This window comes from Leptodactylus fuscus, chromosome 3, assembly GCF_031893055.1.
Source record: "Leptodactylus fuscus isolate aLepFus1 chromosome 3, aLepFus1.hap2, whole genome shotgun sequence".
Taxonomy (NCBI): Eukaryota; Metazoa; Chordata; class Amphibia; order Anura; family Leptodactylidae; genus Leptodactylus; species Leptodactylus fuscus.
The window spans coordinates 120,614,887-120,640,558 of record NC_134267.1 but is presented as its reverse complement, the minus strand read 5'-3'; the positions used below and the strand labels follow the sequence as shown (position 1 = coordinate 120,640,558).

Below are 25,672 nucleotides of genomic sequence, written 5' to 3'. Positions count from 1 at the left end.
ATTTCCTTGGATATAACCATATCCTTCTGAAACAATGATATTCAAAGTACAATCTGCCATAAACCTACAGGACTGGTAGCATATCTGAGATGTAACAGGTTTTATTCCAAATTTATATGCTGGCGATATATGCAGAATTATAGCTTCTGCTAATCTAAAACAATAAATTTCTGTTTAAACTTTTTTGTTATGTTCAGTTCATCCAATATACCGTCTATTTGCGCTAATCTGAAATGAAACTCTTGTTTATATGTTGTTTTTATTTTCTACTCAACAAATACACAGTGTAATAGAGTGTTGGTAAGCTGAATAACATATTTAATTATTTGGTGTGTGTGTTTTTTTGCTATGCATATATACAGTATTGCAGCCTGCACTAATTAAAAAAAAAAAAAGTTCTTTCAATCTGAATTTTCTTGAAATACTTGCTTAGAAAAAAAAAAAAAACCCACAAAGACCCAGAATTGTTGCCAATCACTACAATTGAGCAGTGTGTGCAGTAAAAATTGATTAGGAAAAAAAATAAGGTCTGTATGAATACTGGGAAATGGGAGCTGGGCAGTTACTTGGGTTACTGCAGTTATATAGACCTTGGTCTTTCTGGCCATTTGTTTGGGTGTGAGCTGTGGTGACGACCTTCTCACCCCGGGAGTAATTGTGAACATACCCTTATAAATCATATGTAGGACGCCTCCAGCGCCATCTTTGAACACTTGGACCAGTGATAGAATAGCTGTAGAGTAGTCTATCAACTCTGCAAGTTATGGTGTTACTATAATAGAGCAGTCTATCATCTATCTTTGCTAGTTATACTGTACGCTCCGCTGCTTACACAGAGGCAAAAACATTATTAGCATGAATCAGAGGGATGAGTACTGGATGGCAAAATGGGATAATTCTTCCCTGCTTTCCAAAGAAAAGAAAAAATTGAATATAGGCTGTATATGAATATAGGCTGTATACTCCTGTTTACCTAGTTTATCACAGTATTTAGAGCCTCCACTGCAAATGCAAGTCACTTACCCAGGTGGCCTCCGCCTGCTCCCAATTTTTCAGCTTGCAGCGCCAACTAGAGCCATAAAAGGAAACTGACAACCACTGGCTGCACCACCAGGTATAGTCGTACCTACAGTGCATCTATATTCCAGCAGATAACTTCAAGGAATTCTGGGCTAAAAAGTTAGAGCAGTTGAAGAAACTGGTCATGGTTTGCCATGGGAGTTTTATTTTGTCTGGCCTCAAGCGTAATGGCCTTGAGGGTGTTTAGTACTGCCAATGGCATTGTAAGGCTGCTTTCACATGGAGTAATGCGCTGCTCATTCTCACACGTAAACATGTGTCAGTGAGCAAGTAAAATAGAATCCCATTGATTTCAATGGGTTCAGTCTTACGCGTACTACTTATAGAACTCAATGGGAGGCTTTTTTACCTATTGCTTTTAATGTGATACGCGCGTAATAGGTAAAAAATCCTCCTATTGAGTTCAATGAGTAGTGTGCTTAAGACCGAACCCATTGAAGTCAATGGGATTCTGTTTTACTGTGCTCACTCTGACACGTGTTTACATGTCAGAATGAGCAGCGCGTTACTCCATGTGAAAGCAGCCTAACACTTAAATAGGCCAGATCAGTGAAAATTTTCAGCTTCCGAATAGTGGTGTCACCATCTCTCTTTATCTATATATTCCATTTACTATACTGCTGCTGCCTGCTATTCGTAAACAGCTACCACCACTGTCACCAATCAGCCAGACTTAATCTGCAGCCTGATCCATCATAGTATGCCCTGTCACACTGCCACACGTTTCCACATCTACAACCACTTCCACTATTCAGCCAGATATGTCCTATGGCCTGATCTATCATATTATGCCCTGCCACACGTTACCACAGGTACCAACCTTGCCACCACTCAGCTACACATGTCCTGAGGCCCGGTTCATCACATTATGCCCTGACACATTGACACACATGTTGCCACAACTACCAATCCTGCCACCACAAAGCTACACATGTCCTATCGCCTGGTCCATCATATCATTCCCTCCTGCACTGCACACATGTTGCCACACCTACTACCACCACTAGCTCCACTCAGCCACACATGTCCTTAGGCCCGATCCATCATATTATGCCCTACTGCACTACCACACTTTACTACAGCTACCAACCCTGCCACCACTCAGCCAGACATGTTCTGAGACCTTGTCCATCATATAATTCCATGACACACTGCTAATCATGTTATCACAGACACCTTCACTAAGCCAGACATGTTCTGCGGCCTGCTTTAAGCCAGACATGTTCTGCGGCCTGCTCTAAGCCAGACATGTTCATCTGATCTCCTTGTCAAAAATGCCCTCTCAACACCATCACATCCCCATGCAATAGCAAAATTGCAAAACTTGCACCCATATCTTGAAAATAAACACCATTCATATACTAAACACAGAACACATAACTATAATAATATCATAATTTTTTCATTCATTAAACAATGTTAACAGATTGAAAAAAATCAGCCCCACAAGGGGACTTGAGCATGATATCACATTGCTTGTATAATACCCTGCAATAATTGTGTTTTGCGCAGTACAGTACTGTATATTGTACTCTTCAGCAGAAACCTATTAGGAATCCATACATGGCGGCTTGTAGCGTAATGCTAGGTCTCCAGTTACTATGGCAACTCCTAGGTACTCTATGATTGTGACACGGGTAAGAGAGCGGGTGAGAGAGGGAGCACCATTCTCTAAACACTTAGATGCCATGATCAGTATTGATCACATTATCTACGGAGATAATCGACCAGAGCCACAGTCATTTCTGACTCTGGCAATGAGACCTTGGCGCTGGCTGTATAATACAGCACTACTATGAATGCTACCGGCTCAGTACACCATAACACTATTGCGACGACCCATCACTCTGGGTCTAAGCAATGGATTAAAGTGTGTTCTAATTCTGTGTTAGCACTTATTGTTTGTGTGGCTACTATTATGACTATCCTAACTAGTCCTGAATCATTCAACCTCTCGGCTGCCTTTCTATATCTTGTCATTTTGTACCATGCCCTAGTTACCAGCTAGTAAATTTCACGATTGGGATTGGCTGGAAAATGATCGAAAATCGGATTTCGAAATCTCAAGATCGGCTCAACACTAGTGCCCTTGATTTTGGGTGCTCTTTGAGAAACAGGAAGCACTGTGGCAGGTAACTAAGCTTGTGGCACAGCTTACTCTGTAGGTTTTTTTCAGTAACAAAGTAACATGGCTCAAGCAGTATCATCACTCTTAGCCATTCTATAAACAAGGAGGAAAGAGACACCTGATCTTTACTCCCTGCTCTAGGGACCCTTGCTACTCATTACAGCATGGCAATCTGGGGATACCATTGGAAAATACAAGACAGGTTTTGGATATGAAGTTTGGGTTTCCTCGCTGATGCAGCAAAGATGTTCAGTTTCACAAGAAGGCTTTAATGCCCAATGGCACAGGACTGCCTGGTGTAGCCTAACTGCTACTAACTAACCAGGAGAGCTGAAGGTGCTCTCTCAAACTACTGGCTTCCAACTAACTGAAACAAGCCTAAACATATCGGAAAATACTAGAAAATACTTTTCCAGCTTTTTACACCTTACGGAAGAGCTAAAAATCCATTTCAATATCTGATTACCGTATATACTCGAGTATAAGCCGACCCGAATATAAGCCGACCCCCTAATTTTACCACAAAAAACTGGGAAAACTTATTGACTCGAGTATAAGCCTAGGGGGGAAATGCAGCAGCTACTGGAAATTTTCAAAAATTAAAATGGTCAGAGTTTTGGGGTGCAGTAGGTGCTGAGGAAGGGGAGGGGGTGTTTTGGTTGTGTTTGTCCCTTCCCTTCCTTTTTTTCCCCCACTTGGAATTCAGCCTGGCTGAACATAGGGTATCTGCAGTGCTCCTATTAACCCCTTCTTGATGGAACAGGAGCACTGCAGATCCCCTATATTCAGTAGACCGGGCACTTTCAGACACAGGGATACCTAATATGTATGTGTCTCACAGTCATTTTTTACTTTTCTATGTATTCTAGGGAAAGGAGCAATTTAGAACATTTTTTTATTTTTTTTGCACTATTTTATGGGAGATTATATACATTAATATTGTGGCTGGTCATAGACCCACCCTCCTAAAAAAAAAAAATATATATATTTTTTTTTTTTTGCTTGCTGACTCGAGTATAAGCCGAGGGGGGCTTTTTCAGCACAAAAACTGGGCTGAAAAATTCGGCTTATACTCGAGTATATACGGTAACTCCTCAGTAAGCGGAATAAAGCTGGAAAAAAGAAGAAACTATCTTACACTAGCAGTACTTAGGGATGGTAATAATTCAAATACTTTATGCCACAAACAAGTATAGACATATTGAGAATACACAGACCAGGAGAATGGAAAAAGTCAATGTATAGCTACATAAACCCATATAACAGAACACAACATCAACAATTATGAAGATCCCAGCAAAAGAAAGGTATGCATTGTGAAAATCTCATAGAATAAAGAAAACTGTATCATATTGCGTAAATGCCATGATTTTGACATGGTGGAAATTCAATGGCAAAAACCGCAGCATTTTATAGTCCTTGTAAAATGGATACACATATTGCAGAAAATAATCTGTAGCAGAAATGTTGCGATTTGAAAAATCTTGCATTTCCACCATGTTTTTTCCTGCAGTGCTTTTTGGCTTCATTTAAGCCTTAGCTTTAAAATGTTTTCTCAAGGTACACAAGTCCACATCATATGGCTCTTTCCCATGATGGCAACATTAAAATATAAAAATAAAATATACACCTAGACACCAGTGTTAGTAATGGGAAAGGTGACAACTGTTTTGTACATAAAGTGCTTCCTCTTGATCACAAAATGCCTTATTAGACTATGCTAACAACCCATGATTTTATATCTACTCATGGGTATCCTATCCTTCTTCATTGAACCAGAAGTGACATCCAATGACATCATTGACCTACAAATTCCATCCACAGAAAAATATCTGAAGTCATTTCAGGACTTTTCTCTCCACCGGTTTCATGAGGAATCTGTGAAAAAGTTTCCTTTGGAGACTCGAACGCTAGTGTGACCCTAGCATTAGCTTAATTAGTATTGAATCGTTCATCAGCACAGAGCCATATATAAACATTGAAGACGCCTGTATATCATTTCCACCAGTTCTCTAATATTTCTCACTACTGGTAATATTGAGCCAATATATTTCTTAGCCTGACACAGATGTGACCTGGTTAAGCCTCACACATGCCAACTGCTTGGTTTCCCATATGGGGATACTCAATGCTGCAGGAACTAGGGGGTTAATATAAAAACTTTACCCTGCACTGTTGGCGTTATCAAGTAATTTCAACATTTTCACCTCCATTAAGACTTAAAGGAGGCACATCAGGTGATTACATGTATAGTTTAACATTGATGTGCAGTTAAAACTGCAGTTTCCATAGCCCTGATGATGAGCAGCAGTACTTAGGGGAGATAAGCCGACATTCACAGTCCTATCTCAATTATTTATTGACCTCCAGCTGCCTGTCTTAGGCTTGCCCCTGTCCACTGATTGGTGAATGGGATTGAGGCGGGTTCGGTTTACTAGACAGGATGCTATTCACATTCTGCATACACAAAAAAAAGCAAGTATGCAATTATATAGTGGATATCTTTTATACAGCCAATATTTCATGTGTGAACCCAATTTTTAGCTCATGAAGAACCAGGAAACCACAGCCAGAGCACCGTTCACAAAAGTGAATGTACATGACACAAAAAAAAACCATGCCTGCCACACTGATTGTGTACATTTAATGTTCATATTACCTACCTATGCAGTGAAAGTGGTTTAGTTGTAGATATTTCACTAAACCCATTTTTATTATTGTCAGTTATATTCTGTTACCACATATTTTTTAGAATATAACTAAGAAAAGTTATGTTTTAATCATCTTGTAGTGTCATACCCTTCAGTGGTTTGATTTTTGTGAGTCAGGTTGACCCTAAGTGATTAGGTGATAAGTATTTTTATAAGACAGTTATTGCAGTTCTCTCCTACTGGTGGAGTTTTGGCTTCTATATGTCACATATATCTTTCTAGATATGACATGTGATCCTCAGATATGAGGAAGTTCAGCTACTTATACAGCTGTGCTTGTCCATTTTTTTTCCCCAGCACCTGTTATTATATAAATTGAGCGGAATGTAACCTTAGAGGATGGAACAGAATTGCATAATTTGCAAGATTCATGTGTAGGTAACTCAATGCCAGCAGATAACAAAGGTAATGGAGATTAATCTATTGCATTATATTGAAATTTTCTGAATAAGAACATGAACTAGTGATCCAGACATGCCAGCGAGAACTTGATAACATATTGGCATTTCTGTAATGATGAATTGTTACATGAATTGAATTGTGATATGGCTGTATAATTTTATAATTATTACCATTTTTATTATTTTTTCATTGTAAAATATATTTCAGGTCCTATGTTACAGTCAGCAGGCTTACTTAAAAAAAAAACTAAAATAAACAAAAGCATGTGGAGCTCAACTGGGCCCTGAACCACAGCGCTACCCTGGTGTGAACAAGGCCCGACAGTTAAGGTCACTGCCAGGCTACACAACCAACTGGGTATTTCTCTGTTAGCTTCACAGAGAAAGCTCTTGTAGGTCAGAGCAACCACAATGAATACTAGTCTTGCAGTTACTCCACTGAAAAGAGAAGCATAAACAAACTTAGACTGTGTGCTCCCAGTAACCTCCTGGGCTGCACCCACTACAGCCACCTGCTATAGAAGCACTACAGGAAGCAGAGTAGCTAAGGTAGGAGTTCCCTGGGAAATTACTAAGGGGAACAATTCTATCTAAAGACCTACCTAACTTACTGCCAAACTACTGTTTGAATTGACGTGCACAATTCTGAGTTAAGGCTAAGGCCCGTGCGAACAGACCTGCCTCCTTAAATAGAAGGAAGGCGGGTCTATACAGCAAGCGCAGGTGCCCACGCCAGGTGTTCATAGGTTAGTACTACTGTCAGTAAGAAGACCGAACACACCCATCAGCTGGAAGGGAATTAACCCCAGCCATGCTGAACTGAGCAGTAACAGTGGAACAGGCTGCGACCCTAATTCCTTGGCCACATCTGCCGCACAGTCCTACCATTCTACCAGTTGAGGCATAAAGTTCTCTGGATACATGCTGCTACCACTTTCCTATAGCTAAAATGTTCCCTGTATCAGTACAGAAGGGTCTTTATCCCCACCTTTAATTTTTCCTGGGACCAGCCCACCTACATAGTTAATTAGCATAATTAATGGAAAAAGAACTCCCCCTCTCCACTATCTCTTTGTGTTTCTATCTATCCTAATTCTTTTCTTAAGTTGCCCACTGGGCGGATTTTTACTTTTGTACAGGTTTTTTTTGTTTTCTTGTTCACATTGCCCAGGCTATGTCTAAGAGGCTCTTAGATGGCTGTTAAAAACGCACCTAGAGGTTCCCTCTGTGCAGGAGTGAGCTGCTGTAAGTCTAGGAATGGATGCTAGCAGGTGAATGGATAGAAGCCGAGGGTACAGCAGGTCAAGCAACTATAGCTGCCATTCTGGCCAGAGTCTGCCGAAAATGCATCCTCGGGTGCCTAGTGTACATGAACAGTAGCAAGCTATAGCAGAAGCTCAGAGAATAGAGCAAGTATCCAATTTCGGCAAAAGGATTCCCCAATGATGCAGAAGCTCCCAGAATGCAATTGTTCATTTAAAGCTTCGTGTGTATAAGGGCAGGCGCTCTGTGCCTGGCAAGCCAGACCCTCATAATACTAAGGTATTGAGCCCTTCTGATGCTTTCCTTCCATGAACTACTATTTGTACATTGTACTGAGAGAGTTTTTTTTATACTTTTAGATGTTCAATGGTAAAAAGGTCTCTAAAAGGAAGCACAGAACTTGTATAGAGAGTCAACAGTTGTTACCTGATGACCATGTTCCTGGCATATGGCTAATCTGTATTCAAGAATCAAGCCTCTCTTACCAGTTCTCATGCATCTTCTAAAACTAAGCTGGGAATGAAAACTGAACGCTGCATTAGCTGTCTCCAACACCTTTCTGAGGATTATCCTTCCAATATCTGCAGTGTATGCACTCATGTTTCTGAGGATGAAAATGAATTTTTTTTTTTTTTTTTGGTTGAAATCGTGTACATTTAGTAAAAAGAAATCCAAAAAATTCAAGCAGGATTTTTCTCATTTGTTTGATTCTTCTAACTCTTCTGAGGGTGAGTTTCAGACATAGGATCAGAGAAAATAATAGATGAATTCATCACAATAGACACTATCAAAATTTCAGAACCAATGCCTCAAAAAAATAAAAGAAAAAGCATGAAGATGCAGGGCCTGGTAAACAGGATTTTTAACATCAGAAGTTGTCAAGTTGAAGGTTGTTTCCCATATCGTTTTCCCAACCCAGTGCAATATTACTTCTGACAAATGTGTTCTGAATCTCATAGAGAAGTGTTATGTAATAGAAATTTTCCACAAACTAAAAGATCATATTCTTCTAAATAAGCAACAGATTCCTCATGTTTTTCCTCATACAAGACTTTCTGGCAAATAGTGCCTTGGAATAGTCCCAAAAGAGGAAAAATGTTATGGGATGGCTAAGTTCACAAGGGGGGCATTCAGGCGGATTTTGACACCGAGAGTTATGCGCGGAGCCCCGTTATTCTCAGGTCAAAACCCGCCTGCCACAACTGTCGCGGCTCCCGACAGTCGTGCCTCCTCCCTCCGGAGTTGGCTCAGATGAATGGGTGGACTCCGGAGGTTGCTGCCACCAGTGGAAGCCACCTGAAGAAAGGGCAGCCCACTTTTTTTTTTAGCCTGGTGGTCTACATAGACCACCATTGTGAGGGGCCGGATTATTATTATTATTATTATTATTATTATTATTATTATTATTAATTATTATTATTATTATTTTAAATGTAGATTGTGAGCCCCACATAAAGCTCACAATCTACATTTTTCCCCATCAGTGTGTCTTTTTTTGGAATATGGGATGAAAATCCATGCAAACACGGGGAGAACATACAAACACCAGGACTCCAGTGCTGCAAGGCTACAATGCTAACCACTGAGCCACCATGTGGCCCCTGTGAGGGGACGGATTATGATGTGGATTACGCGCCATAATCCGCCCCTCTGTGCCCGTGTGAATGGGCCCTTATTCAAGAATTTTTCCAGTTCAAATGGAGACTCTGTTTCAGTGTCCATCTGAAAATCAATGCAGGAATAATTGCAGAATGGCAAGAGGATATCTTTTGAATTGAAAGCCATGCAGACCAATTCTATATAGTGTGCGGTGTATGGTCTGAGCATTAATAGGGTGACCCCCTACGCCATTAACCTCTGCAGCAATACTGGCAGCACTCTATTTCTATTTTGCATAGACAACCTCTGGATATAACAATCAGCACGGGAATTCAACTTCTTCGGACAGTCATGGAGAGACTTGTTCATAGTGGAACCTGTCTTGTTAAACCATTAAACCACTGTAAGGTCTTGGCCACCGTGCTGCAGGTCAGTATCAGGTAGTTAGTAATCTTCTTATAGCCTAGGTCATCGTTACATAGAGCAACTGTAATGTATCTGCCTTTTTGGGTCCTTGCACCACCCTCCGCTTGCACGCTGTAGCGCAGGAGGGCAAGTTCAGTTTGATTCTTTCTTTAGTGTTTTTTTTGTTGCACTGTGTGAACACTGCTCTATCTCTGGAATGGAATTTCCACAACACCCATATCCTGCACCTTGTTCCCCTTCCTATAGCCCTGATAGAAGTGCTGGCTATTGTGACTTTGTCCCTGCTAAGCTCCTCTTCTGCTACTATTGTATTGCTGACCTCTGGCTTACCCTTTGACTACTCTCTTGGATTTTGATTCTGTACTGTGTTGCTCGACTGTTACTGGACCCTTGGCTTGCTGACCTCCCTTTGTTGTTGTTTGTGTTGTCACTTATAGGAAGGGCCCATCGACCAGTTGCCACCTATTACTTACGATAGGACCAGCAAGCAGGAAGGGACAGTGGTGGAAATTCAGCTTAGGGCTCACTGTCTATTGTGCCCTCCCCCCAAGGATTCACCAGCAGCTAGAGGGGAATTGATCCTATTGCAATTCCCTTACAGCAACAATTCTTTTTTTTCAGATCCTCATAGAGTTCTTTGCCATGAGGTGCCATGTTGAACTTCCAGTGACCAGTATGAGAGTGATAACAGCAAGTTTAAGGCAAGATTAATGACAGAACAAAAACATCTTCTCATTCATAATGACTGATCTCACAAAAACCACATGGGGACAACCTTTGCTATGCAAAGAGTGAAAAGCTCTGTAAATTTCTGCTGGTGTGCTACAGGAAAAAGAGCCCACAGCAACATATCTGTCCTGTGTGTTCACAGCCTAAAAGGTTTTTCTCATGACTTCAATATTGATAGCTTAGCCTTTAACTCCCAGGATATTCCATCAGTAGAATGAAGAATCCAAATTCCCATGTTTGATTATGCAAGATAAGCAGCTTTTCCATATGGAAATAAAAAGCCCAATAAACAAGGGTTATCTGCATGAGTCAACCCCTTTAACCACTGTGTGAACACTTCATCCTCTTGACAAACAATAAAGAATACTCATTGCTCAACCTCATATTTCACTGCTTAATACTACATTATTGCCATTAAAAAGGCTGAGTATTAGTAATATCACCTAAAGAACAGACTTCATGATATATTGTATATTCCAGGCACAGACAATACTCTTATCTACTTTATTAGAAGAGTTGGATAGCCATTTGCACCACATACCGACACAATGGCGCCTTGTTTCACATAGATCTTTTTAATAGTGGTGCTGTAAGCAAAGTTTTTATTGTAGTTTTTCCCTTTAAAATAGTTTAGATTTAACAAAAAGTTGAAAGTTTTTATTTTAGACTTCAATGTCTATTATTATGGATTTTTTTCCAAAGACAACAAATTGGTGCTACATCTATCTGATAAAATATCTTTCTTTAATAAACATGGGCATCTACCTATTTATCTTCCAATTGAATGATCAATGTATCTATTATTACAAAGGAAGAAGTAATTAAGGAGGACTTGAAGGGGGTTCTGGCATAAAAACATTTAAAAATTATTTTATTAATTCATTTATTTAAAAAAAAAAACAGCATCTTTCTTGTCCACTGCTGCTTGTTGAAAGCCTGCCTATGGTGCACCAACTGCCTTATTTACATAAGACTTCAAAGTTGTAATTCTGCAAATGTACAAAAGTGACATACATAACCAAGGTATGTTGTATATAATGATAGTGTACTCTGTAAGGTAGGGTAAGGTTCACACTTTAAAAAAAAAACAAAAAAAACCCCCCAAAAAACGGACACCTACCCTGTTTCCCCGAAAATAAGACATGTTCTTATAATTAATTAGCTAACGAAATATATGACCTTTCTTATTTTCGGGGGATGTTTTATGCAGCGGCTGGAGCGGGGAACAATCGGCAAACGAAGCGGGGAACAATTAGCGGAGTGCCGGCATGACTGCCGGTTGTATGTGACCCAGAAGGTGAAGGGGGGGGGTCTTATTTTCGGGGGAAACAGGGTATCATAACGGACAAAAATGGACAGTAACTGATACCTATCAGTCACTGTCTATGTCCGTTGCCCATAGACTTCAATGTTAAAAAAATAACAGACACTTGCTGTCTGTTTTTTCAAACAGACAGAAAAATCCTGCATGTTGGATTTTTTTGTCCGCTTGAAAAAACGGACATTGTTGTAGACGGACACAAACGGACACTAAAGGACACAAGATAAAATCCCATTGAAATGAATGGAAATTGCTAGTGTCCATTGCTAAAATCTTGGACGGACAATAGCCACGGGCACTGCTGATTGGATACCAACGGGGGATGTGGTAGATTCTTTTTCAAACAAGAGACTAAAGAAGAGAGCAGGGCAGAGGCACACATGAATTCCCAAAACATAGATAATAATAATAATAATAATAATAATAATAATAATAATATATAGAATAACAATATTAATGATAAACATAGAAAATAAACTTTTTAATTAATCAGTTTAACAGATGCCAAAAATGGATGGAATAAATTTCATCGAGAGATCGTATGAGTACTCAACAAAATTCACTGAAAAATATGGCAAATATTAAAACTAATACTTTATTCATATATTCTTAAAATAATTATTGGCCCAAATATAAATCCAATAAAATAATGATATACTCCTAAACCTTGTGCTAATCCCCTTGTACAATAGTAAGCACACTAGATACAAAGACGGATAAATCACTATTTCAAGGAAGATGCATCCCTAGGAGAACAAAGATTTTTACTCCCGTTGTGTGCAAATCCCTAAGTCCAATTGATACTTTATTAGTGTTGGGAAAGCACAAGCTGTGGTTACTGATAGTATCACTGTCACAAGGCTTATATGATATGTTTTTTATATAGGGATAGTTTTGTTTAGTCATTCAATAGCAGACCAGTGATTTTCATCTGCTAGAACTATGTGCACAAGGGTGAGTAAAGATAGCCAGGTCCTGTTTATATAGGTGTAAAATGGCCGTAGATAAGTCTCGATTGTACTTAAAATAGTCAGCCAATTGATACTATGTTGATAAATGCTGGTTCAAGAAACTCTGGAGTTTCAGTTTGTAGATGTCTAAAGGAACACTGCCTTCTCTAGTAGTCCAGTATATAATACCCAGAAATATGCATCTTAATCAGAATTAATATAGATGGTGCCCTGATAGAGAAGGCTATCCCAAATATACTGTACATGCCATTGAGTCTGCTTATGAGGCATCACAGCTTTTAAATGCCCCACAATAATAAGATACTTGTGAGACCTCCACAGCACATACAAACATCAATAGAAACTAGCTGTTCGGTGTCAGATAGCGCTAACCTATGCAGTGTTCTATGGTTGCGCTTTAATTCCTAATTTTCCCCTCAGTGTATTTAATGCATTAATTGTCAATTTACTTATTTATAAAAATATACACAAACACATACACACACACATGCCCCCCTTTTGTGTTACAGCTTCCACCACAGAATCCTTGCTTGGCTATATTCTGATCAAATGCTCTATTTGCTATGTCCTTGTTATTATATCCTTTCTGATAGTGGAAGGCTGTATATCCTAAATCTTTACCTATCTCATTCCAGTGCTCCAGAGGGCAGGAGTAATAAATGTATGCACAGCTAGCCATCAATGAACACCAGAAAGGAGATCTAAGAAGTCTAATCAGCCTTAATGTAATTGAGACTTGTGGATGGCCCTGGTTTCTGAGCCTGATTGCACCTGCGATCACTGCAACCCCTATAGATACGCCAGTGCACACAATACTATTTTATTGCTAATATAATCTACAGACTTTAACCTTCATTCATACAGAATGCATTTCATTCTCATGGTAATCATATCATATAAACCCATGATGGTGTGACATAATTATTTTACAGTCTGAATATAAGTATATTACGTACAATGTATACATTATGTTATACTTCAAGTTACTATTACGCTTCCAATACTGTATGTTAGAATAAAACATGACTGTAATTTCTACTATGTAGAAAATTATATGGTAGCACAAATTTCTCCATTCCTGACTTTTACTGCTCCCGGGGCTTAAAACATCAGCAGTGCAGTTAATGTTCAATAGACAGAACACCAATAATTGTCTTTATCCTGCTGGCTAGAAGACTGACTATATTGGACTGGACATCATTTCTGACATCTTTAATTAAAAAAGAACAAACAATCTACCCCATGAACAGACAATTACTGACTGTTACCGGCAGCATAATCTGTAAACTAGAAGTGATAGTATGAGTTAAAAGAAGCAGTCCATATGCTGTCTGTGATATTGTAGCTCAGCTCCATTCACTTATATTACCAGATTGAACCCATGGATAAGAGTAGCACTGAATAAAACAGCCACTAGTTATACCCCTGACTATGGCCTCTTTAAAGGGGCTCTATCATTGGGAAAAGTCATTTTTAGCTAAGCATATTGTTGCATAACCTTTAGAAAGTCTATTCCACATGTACCTCTTGTATGTAAATTGCCTCAGTGGTTTTTGAATGAGCCCGTTTTTATTCATATGTTAATTACCCTCTTGGTGCACCCCGGAAGTCTCAGCGAGCACCCTCTTTGCTATTGTTTCCTATGCATGTATACAACACAGGCTGTTGCTGCTGCTGATGACTTCCTGCTTGCACACACAGATAGGAGAGAATAGCAGAGACGAGTGCTGCTAGGAACTTCCTGTGCTTGCTGGAAGCTAATTAACATATGAATAAAAATGGACTTATTCAAAAACCACTGAGGCAATTTACATACAAAAGGTAGGTGTGGAATAGACTTTCTAAAGTCTATGCAAGGATGTGATTAGTTTAAAATGAATTTTCCCAATGATAGAGCCACTTTAACTTAAGACTTTTTGGGATTCCCAGCAGTCAGAATCCAACATATCAGTAAATGATGGCATATTCAAGCAGTAAGACTGAAACATTGCCATGCATAGCCTTACATCTGATGACATATTTTCAGAATATTGGTATCAGAATTTTCCAGTAGCTTTATACATGTATTATCATAATTATCTGCTAAAAGATACTGCTGTTAAAGATATTTATGAACATATTTGTGTAGGTTCATCAAATATCTACTAACACTCTTTTAGTAAGTTAGATAGGTTACAAATAATGAATCTGACATGTTAAACTCTGGCAATACATTCTTTCTATAATGAGAACTAGCAAAATGTTATTGACATAATAGCAATCATGTGAACAGTGAACAGAAATGGTAGTGAGTTACATGTCACCTTAATATCAGAAGGGAACTCCCATGATGATTGATCGGTTTCTAATATTGTCCGGATGTAAAATGCAGATTTCAGTCTAGGAATAAAAACAATTAAAAGTTTACAATAATATACCAATTAGCCATTACATTAATATCATCAACACTTACAATGACACTTGTTAAGGGATAATGTTTATTAGGCAACAAAAGAACAAGCAGGAAATACTGACAAGAGTTAGGATCCTAGCAGCTTTTATAGGTGCCAAATTGTGATAGCCATACAGTTGATAACAGTGTCCATCCCTTGACCCCTGTCCACCACCAAAAGTGCATACAATGGGAACATGAGCATCAGAGCTATTACCATGGAGCAATAGGAAAGGTTATTTGACCTTATAAATCACAGCTTCTCTTACATAACTTTTGGCAGAGAATAACCTTTGCATTCTAGCATTACCCCCACAAGACCTGCTGTTTAGGATATGCTTTGACCCAATCATCTAGCCATTACTAGATTTCAAAATTGATAAAATTAATCAGATCTTAAGCTTACCATTTCTTTTCCATAAGATCACCTTAAGGAATAACTGTTCACTTGCTCTTTAATACTGTTAAATACATTTCTATATGCCCCTTTGTACTGAAAAGAAGCTAAGTGATGAGGAATGGATCTGTCCGTTTTATAAATTATTTGAGGCTTCTTAAAGATATTGTGAACATGATAAAGATTAGAAGAGGTTTGGCATCTGCAGTGAGCAGACCCAAGATAACATGGTAATAATACACAATTGTTTTATTGGAGAGAAGGGAGATGAATGATCTTGGCCAGGTCTAGCAGAAGAATGTTAATGCTGTGTTGTAACCATGCTTGTGTTATGTCTTGTTATAAGATGCTCAGATTTCCTTATTATAGAAGTAAATTGGCACAAACAAAGAGTTGTGACCGGGCTCTGCTCCAATTAGAGAAAATTTAAGCTTTAACACCCTTACTCTTTATTGTGATGGTACCCTGTTGACCATCTAGGACATATGCCCTGGTTGAATCTCCTCTTCCCTCATCTACAGCCATTGTATCCCTCTCCAATACTGTTAGATTTATGTATGTTCAGCCACGTAGTTTCATTTCCCAGAATAACTATGAATGTAATTCTGTTATCAAAGATGTGCCATGATCAGCATTAGATTTGTTTCTCAGGAGCCTATTATCTTCCCCTTAGACTCTGTCCATCAAGTAGGCCAAACCTAAAATGGATTGTTCAAGACTACAAGTGTTTTAAATTCTTATGACCTATTCACAGGATAGAAAATCAGTAGCTGATCAATGTGGTTCAACGTCCAGATCCCAGACCAATCTGCTGATCTGGATGCCCAAAGCTGTATATACAGACAGAAGGAGCTCTGCTTTTACTCAAGTGAATAAGAGCAGAGCTGCAGATCTCCAGCACCACCACTACAGAGCTGGACACTCCCATCCACTCCTATTCTGCCCCCATTCACTTAAATAGAAGCAGAGTTGCTTCTGACTGTATACACTGTAAAAGCTTTCTGCACCAGGATCAGCTGATCGTTGCAGCATCAAGGTTTCAGACCTCCATTAATCAGATATTGAGGTCTTTGAGAGTGGCGTGACTAAAGTCTTGTGGGCCCCAATACAATCTTTTGTTTGGGACCCCCTACCTCATCCCTACAGCAAATTCTTGATTGTGATGGTTACGGGTGCTAAGGATTTTAATCAAACTTAGTGTGGTTAGGGTAATCTGTGGGTCTTCCTGGCCTATAAGAAGCTGCAATCTCAATACTGTTGCCAGTGCTTACGGGCCTCCTAGGGTTCCTGGGCCCCAGTGTGACTGCACCCTCTGCACCCCCTCAAGTTACACCACTGGTCATGAACAACCCCTTTGAGGCTGAGTACACCTTTATGGTAATTCTTTTATCATTAGGTGCTGTTAGCTATTATATTGTTAATTGGTATTGTTATAGGTATTATTGCCGTAAAAGCATTGATCCATACTTATAATGCTTTGTATGCCAGTTTTCTTTTTCTTCACTATATTCACTTTTGACTTCCAATAGGACTTAGCTCATGTTTTCTACAGAAGTCCTCTCACAACTTTGCAGTGATTGAATGCCTAACTGATAGGGATGACAAAGAGCTCAGTAAAGTGGAAAGTGGATTCTCTTCAGTGTAGTACAAATGGACTGATCCTTAACATTGGGAAAACCAAAGAGCTGATTCTTGACCTTGCTAGGTCCAAGTCCAATGCTACCCCAGTTACCATCAATAAGCAGGCTGTGGAAGTTGTTCCATCCTACAAATATTAAAATCTTAAAACTAATATGGGTTGCCAGTAATGGGTTGCCAATTTGACAGCTGGTATAAGAGTCTGAAAAGAGAGCCTTAAAGAAATTCTAAGCCACCACTTGGAAGCCATTCAACCTGCTAAAATCCTCGCAAACCTCAGCAACAGATTTGTCCAAGTGCAATGCAGAAAGGAGACATTTAAAAAGTCCTTTATTCCCTCTGCAATGTCTCTCTATAACCACACAGTGTCCAACCTGAGGGAGGGCTCATCAGAAGTGCCCCACAACCTTACCACGTGAACTAAGCTGATGCTATAACCCTCATCTACAACCAGACTAAATTACCACTAGCTGATGACCAAAGGATCAATTGTTAGTAGAGTAAGGCAAGTCTTCATAGATCTGTCTCAGTGCTCAAATGCTTTTATTAAAACTATTGTTTCCCTTGTCTTCTGTAGTTTTAATTTACTGCCCTGTTTTTAAAGATATCCATCTGCAAATCTATCTGACAAGCGGTACCATGACTCTTTACTCTCCTAACTGTCCATAAATACTCTATTGAGCTAATCTCTCTCAAACTGGTAAGATTTAACATTAAATTGGTGTTTATGAGCACAGATAAGAGTCACAGGACGAGCTGTCAGATAGCTGTAGCTCCTCAGACAGATTTCTCTAAAAAAAGGACAGGGCAGCTTGAATTATATGACAGCAAGTGAAAGCTGCAGAAGACAAGGAAAAGCAATTTTTTTTTTAATTACAACCTATTTAAAAATGTTTTAAGGCAATAATAGGTATACTGCAATAAGAATAAGAATATATAATGTAATAAGAAAAATACCTTAAAGGTGTCTTTAAGTCAAATAAGCTTTATACATTTTTGTTTTGCCCTTACAAAAAATTGTAGTTCACCATCTGCAACATCCCTAACATATTGTGTCTAACTAATGCATCTTCTAACGCTACTTACACTGGAACAGATAGACATGGTCTTTTGGTTGTTGTGGGTAGTTGAGATAATATAATAAGACATATTATATTGACATTGATATAGTTGGAATGATCCACCCATTTATTTATATTCTAGATTATATGTGTATATGTATATATATATATATATATATATATATATATATATATATTAGTACAATATATATATATATATATATATATATATATATATATATTCTAGATGTAGCTCTCATGTAGCATTATATTGTGCAGTTAATTTGTCACTTGTTTTTATAGCTCATTTGTGATCTTCAAGCTTCCATCACTGATGCTTTCTTCCCTAACCCTTTCAGACAGTACTTAATGGCATAAAGGGTTTAAAGAATAAGTGGTAAAATCTAAAGTAAAAATAGAGCAAATTAGCCCACATTTGTGAAGAGAATGGAAGTCAAGATCAATGTATCCTTTTCCTGAATCTCTTAAGATAATACATGAAGTTAAGAAATTAAATTCAAAGACCCCGCGTTCCTTATTGACGATGACAGCCATAATAAACCACAAACCATTAGGTACTTAGACAGGAAATGGCTTATGTCTGTGATGAAAAGAATAGAGTGCAGAATGTTCATTTATTCCGGGACTTATCCACAGTGATAGCAATCCTCCAGTAAACAGCATTTATATAATAAAGAAAATGATGTATTATTCCGAATTAAAAAGGTTCTGTACTTTTATCCAACTTTGCATGAATCTTGCAAATACAAGAAACCCTTGAATACATCTTAAGAGAGAAAAATGTATCTCTCTCGCCTTCCCAAACCCACCTTTGTCAGCCTCCTGCACTGATCAGGTACCTTAATTCACTAGTAGGGTTGAACCGATCTTGAAATTTCAGGATCGTTTTTAAAATCCGATTTCCGATCATTTTCCATTTGAACCTGATCCCAATTCCGATCCTAATGCAAGTCAATTGAATTTTTTTTAATAATTGAAGATCGGATAACGATCCTATTCACTACACAGTTGTTTCAATTTTTTGACTCCACACTGTATAGTGATTAAAAAAAATCCCCCAGCTATTTACCCCCCCTGGTGTCCGCTTACCTGCACAGAATCACTGCCGCTGCCACTCCCCATTCTTCTCAGTCAGGTCCTGTCTCATTGACATGCCTTCAGAACGCCGTGTTGTTAGAGATGATAGGAGTAGGTGGGGCTTGTTGTGACTTAGGAGAGTGTGGACGGGGAGACGTGAGTGCATCACTCACGTCTCCCCTCCCAGTACCCACCCACACTCTCTTAAGCCACAAGCCCCACCTTCTTCCAGCATCTCTAACACTAGTCTAGGGAGGCTTGGGTGCACAGGGTGCTCTGAAGGCATGTCAATGAGAGAGAAGAGGAGCAAGAAGAACGGGGAGTGGCAGCGGCAGCAGATCTGTGCAGGTAAGTTGAGCGAAGTTCACGAGTAGATAGATACTATATACTCTTCTGTTTCCTCCCTACTGTGCTATATACTGGAGTCTGCTACATCTCCATAACTGTACATTGACTTGTCTATCTACTCTTCTGCTTCATCCCTGTTTTACCATATACTGAGCTCTGCTACATCTGAGATGTAGCAGAGCCAAGTATACGGCAGAGCAGGGAGGAAACAGAAGAGTAGTACGCTCCTATAGGAATGAATAGACGCAGCTGGCACGCAGGGGGTTAAGCGGCCGGATGCCGGCAAAGTCTGCGTGCCGGCCGCTTCATTCATTCCTATGGGTGCGTGCTATTCTAAACGGGAGTTTCGAATAGTACTTGCTCATCTAATACTATAGCTTTTCCCACAATGATTGACCAGTAGCCAATCATTGTGGGAAATAAACTCTGACCTTCGATTCCACCGGAAAAGATAGGGATCGGAATTCCGATCGCGATCGTGAAATTTACTCGATCACCGATCAGAATCCTAACATTTCTGATCCCAATCGCTCAACCCTATTCACTAGTAAACTCCCATTAAGGAATCAGGTAAGAGCTACTTCCAATAAGGGAAAAGGGTAGGACGGAGGACATGAGATGATAGGATGGTGTTTATAAGAGATAGAGAAAGACAGAAGGAGATAAAGAGATAAGTGTACTACATCATCCTAGTCCTGAATTCACAACTGTGCTACTCATAACAGCTGCATGAAGTCCTACTACATCAGAGGGTTTGTTGTTTTTTGTGGAAGACATCATGGTGGTTGGTTTACAGAGAGCATACCATCTGAGTATTACAATCAATAGAGGAGAAAACTAGTAAAAGATATAAGTGATCTAATGGCCAGATATAGTGTATCTCCTCACATACTCACACATCACAACTAAAAGCTTACCTAAAGTTTTATTACAGCCATCCCACCCAGGACACTATATCCACCATTGCCGGCATTGACCTTCAGGCAGTAGAGAGATAAGATTGTTTTTATGTTATAACAATTTTAATTGTTGTTTTCTAGTCTGGGAGAATTTATTTCTTGTCTTTCCACAAAAAGTTATCAATAAAACAAGACTAAATATAAAAGGTTATCTGAAACAACAGGTATGGCTTGAAACATACCTAACCTTTAAATACATTTTGCACAATGCAAAAGTATACTGTGTGTACATGCGTAATAACAACATTTATTACTATTATGTGGCTTCTAATTTGCATTATTTTTCAGTTTTTCCATTTGTAAGCATTATCTGTAGCCAGCACACTCCTTGGGCTAGTGGATAAAGACTAGCTGATATATATTGAACACACTAAGTAAAGGAGAATCTACTCCATAACATACTCCCTCACAATCATAAACAGTCCCAGGACAATGCAGTACATAGAGATAAAGAACTTTAGTTGTCATAGAAAGCTGCTATTTAGCTCCAGCATGACATACAGATTAGAGATGAGCGAACACTGTTCGGATCAGCCGATCCAAACAGCACGCTCCCATAGAAATGAATGGAAGCACCTGTGACGCTGACGTTGCCGGCGGCCGGCCGGCGTCACGGGTGCTTCCATTCATTTCAATGGGAGCGTGCTGTTAGGATCGGCTGATCCGAACAGTGTTCGCTCATCTCTAATACAGATAAACCAGCATTTTTATTCATCTGTCTATCTCTCTCTCTCTCTGATCACTCCTCACAACTCCCCTCTCCATAGACTTCTACAGACATGTGTAACCTGAATCAAGTGATAGATGGATATAGCAGAATTTTCAAAGTTAAAGTCAGTTTAGCATGGAGACCGAGAAGAGAAATGGCCTGATAAGTGCAAAAAGAAGCATTTTTCTCAGATAAGGTATATTAGAAAGTTTCTTAAAATTGCCCGTACTATTCATTTATGCAAAAGTTGTTGAAAAGCTAGTGACCATTTAAAACCTCATACATACTACTGTGTTGTGTCTCTATACAAACTTTTTGTTGTATTGAGGCATAATACACTACTCATAAGCTATAGTATATACAGCCTACTTTACCTCTATACGCCTTCAATTTTATACAGATGTACCAAGGGGTATTTTACTGTTACATCCTGTATGAATCCAACAGAAAAATAATTGTTTCATGTTTCATCAAAAGCAATATTACAAAGCTACTCTCCCCTGGAAGCACTACTCTTAGCAGAGAATATTTTGCAATAATGGAACCATACAAAGGCAACATATGGCAGAAAATGGAGTGCCTATGGCTCTATGACACATATCCACAGGAATTTGTTTTCTTCTGTACACCCTCAAAGTCGGAAAAGCTCAGCTCTAATGTACTGTATTGTGTAAATTTCATGTATCTATACAAATCTATCTAGAATACATTGACTTTTTTTAAAAATACATAAGCTAAATGCAGCATAATTTTTAGTATTTCAACTTCCATTATTGGCCAACTTTAACCCTTTCTGTATGCGATAGACGTAATACTCATACTTGCGATGCGGGATGTGTTGAGAAGCTGAAGAACTGTAGTTTCAAACGATCAATACAGTAAATAAACTATCATTTTACTTCAAACAGGGTGGGGGAGAGAAAGGAAGAAACAGAACTGAGTGTAACCCTTTTCCTCCTACCAATTACTCTGTACATAGCTCTTTTCGTATTATACTAATGATAAAATAAACATTTGGAGGAAAGCAGTTCACTTATTACTCTACTAAATTTCCTTTCAGCATAAGGAGATCAACTCTCCTCCGAGTTTAACACACTACATAATTACACATCTCCTAAATGAGGCATGGATTGCAATAATTTATGGTTTTATCACCTTTTGTCTTTTGCTTTTCTTTATCTTCAGGAACAAAATCCTAAGAAGCTCAAATCTGTGTTAGATGTTTTCGAGAGAAAACCAATTTACAAGCTTTTCCTGTTTTTCACAACTCATCTGAAGATAATCTTAGAACTATGATCAACATATATCAAGTATTGTGCTTTTATTTTTTTAATTTGTTGCTTATTAGTGGATATTTTGTTTATGTAGTATTACTAACATTGCTCAGCCATTAAATGCACAGTATGTGTTCCACTCCTTAGCTAAAGTAAATGCACACATTCACTAAATGATTATGTATTAATATTTGATTTACAATTGAGATGAACGAACCAATTTCCCAAAAAAATTAAAAAAACTAAAACCAAAACTTTTGTGATTTTTCTTGAGTGTACTAAAGTGCCCACCACCACATACAACACAAGATAGAAGAGCAGAGGAGGAGGAAGCTAATGTCTCTGTGACCTAAGCAGACTTATGGCATCACTAGGCAGCCTCCTAGCCAATCACAAGTGGTAGGTGGAGGGGTTACAGTTCTGATGTCATATCACCAGATAAAATACTGGAGGCAGCAAGTAGAACAGATATTTTTTGACAGAGCAGCACATGGGAAACATGCACTATGCATGATCTAAAGAAATTGCTGGTGTGCAAAAAGTGTCTTCAAATAGAGTTTTTGTAAAAAGTGTTAGAATTGTCCTCAATCACTATTAAATAATAGAAAAAAAGGGGCTGGGGATAGGCTAAATGAGGAGGCAGAAATGAAAGTGCTACTGTCAAACTATCTACCAGTGCATGTATTAATAATATGAATATCGTTCAGTGTTTCTCAACTTTTTCAGACTTGTGGCACTCCTGGAAAAAAAAATCCTCAGGGCACCCCTATCAAATAATTTTTTATCAAAAGACAAAAAAAAAAAACAGTTTTGATGTGTGTTTTTAGCACAGTTTTTTAATTTATAGCTGCAACCACATCTAAACTGCATTAATTTGATGCAATTGTAACTGCATCACAATTGCACTAAGTGAATTAAAAATTCATCTTTTACTATCACCAAGCTCCCTTAGTAGCCCCACATAATATCATACTCCTCAGTGCCCCATTATGCAGTCCATGCTACCTAGTGGCCCCTAGACACATAATAAGGCTTCCTAGTGGCCTCTAGACAACAAATAATGCTCCCCACTGTCTCCCAGACACTTAATAATGCTTCCTTGTGCCCCTAGATACCTAATAATGCTGCCCACTGGCCCCTAGAACCTAATAATGCTCAATACTTGTTCACAGACACCTAATAATGGTCCCCATGGCCATCAAACAAGTAGTAATACTTCCCAGTGGCCCTCAGGCAAGTAGTGATGCCCCATGTGACCCTCAGAAAAGTAGTAGTTTCCTCAGTGGCCCTTAAGCAAGTAATAATTTCCTCTAGTGGCCCACAGACAAGCAATAATGTCCACCAGTGGGCCCCAGAACCTAATAATGCTCCCCATTGTCTTCCAGACAATTCAGAATGCTCCCTAGTGGCTCTCAAACAACTAATGTTGCTTGTCCAATAGCCCTCAAACACCTAATAATGCTCCACAGTTGCCCCTATGCAAGTAGTAATACTCCTTAGTGGCCCCCAGGAAAAGAGTAATGTTCTCCAGTACCCCCAGACAAGGAATAATGTCCCCCATTAGCTCTCAGGCAAGCAATAATATCCCCCAGTGACCTCCAGACAAGTAATAATGCCCCCCTGACAACTAATAATGTTCCTCAGCGGCCAACTTGCAACTAATAATGTCCCCCAGTGTCCCTTTAACAACTGATAGAGGCCCCCAGACAAGTGTTATTTCCCCCAGTACCCCCCTGCCAACTAATAATGTCTCTAAGTGGTCCCCTGGCAACTAAAAATATGCCCCAATGGCCCTATGACAACTAATAATGTCCCCCAATGGCCTGCAGACAAGTGATAATGTCATCCAATGCTTCCTAGAAAAGTATTAGTGGTCCCCTGATAACTAATAATGTCCTCCAGACAAATTATAATGTCCCTCAGTAGCCCCTTGGCAAGAAATAATGTCCCGCAATCATCTCCTAACTACTAATAATGTCACCTGCAGTGTCTCAGGCAACAACCGTCTGGCTCCTACTGGTTCTTCCTCAAGTCCCACATGCATGCCATTGCACACCAAGTACCAATTATAAATACCTGTACTGTTCCCTCCCCCTTATGCCCAGACGTCTCGCCCCACCACAACCACAAAGAGAACTGATCATATCAAAAAAGTGCTTCAGGTGCATGTGCAGCCCAAGATCCAACCCAGACACGATGACTGACTGGGTAGGAACTGACACACCCATCCACAGAAGAGATGCCCATAGTAACCCCAGACTCTATGTATGGTCTATGTACTGACCAGGAGCCTAGCCAAATGGCGCCAAAAAGCAAATACCAAAGACTTCAAATGAGCGTATAACAATACGCAGGGCTCAAATTAAGGTACAGAAAAAGGAGAAAAGACATTTTCTGTAACAGTTGAATAATGTAAAAGTAGAAGGGATCATGAAGGAACAGGAACATAACAACCATAGCACTGCAATATACACAATCCAATCATATTAATTTAGAACAAAAAGTAGACACCGAGCACACTCATAGTGTAGATAATCATAAAAATTCTGTGGTAATTGATAGAAAACCACACGTGACAAAAAGACCTGATTGGCCTCTCACCTAATGCGACTGTGAACCCGTTCACAGTTACGTTTGAAAGAGTGATGACTAGGTGGAGGGAGCCGCACGTCACAAGAACACCAGGGAATGGACCAGGTGTGAAAAATCCGTAAAGAACCAAAGGACCGCGCTCACAGGTCAAAGAATTTATTAAGAGAAAACTGAAGTGCACAACACAGACTCACGGTGTTTCGGGCTTAAATGCCCTTTATCAAGTGCATAAACTTTACGCTGGTTAGCACATGTCTGTGCTAACCAGCGTAAAGTTTATGCACTTGATAAAGGGCATTTAAGCCCAAAACACGGTGAGTCTGTGTTGTGCACTTCAGTTTTCTCTTAATAAATTCTTTGACCTGTGAGCGCGGTCCTTTGGTTCTTTACGAATCATATTAATTTGACCACCGCCTACTTTTGACGTCAACGTTAAATAACCAATCGCAGAAGGCACATGACATCAGCCATCCGGGTTCACTCATTGTGGAAGGCACGATGGATCAACACAAGTATGCATCTATCCTTGCGGACCA

The 25,672-nt window shown here is 39.2% G+C and overlaps 1 protein-coding gene across 2 annotated transcripts in view; it reads right to left on the bottom strand.

Annotated features, from left to right (window-relative positions):
• The window catches only part of CNR1 (cannabinoid receptor 1), an 81,535-nt gene that overhangs the window by 38,472 nt on the left and 17,391 nt on the right, over positions 1-25,672 (bottom strand). The window contains exon 2 of one of the 2 annotated variants that reach the window (XM_075268212.1): positions 14,933-15,008. The exons of the other annotated variant lie outside the window; for it this stretch is intronic. The gene's annotated coding sequence lies outside the window, so the exon portion shown is untranslated. The remainder of the gene's footprint in view (positions 1-14,932; positions 15,009-25,672) is intronic. 2 annotated transcript variants of the gene reach the window in all.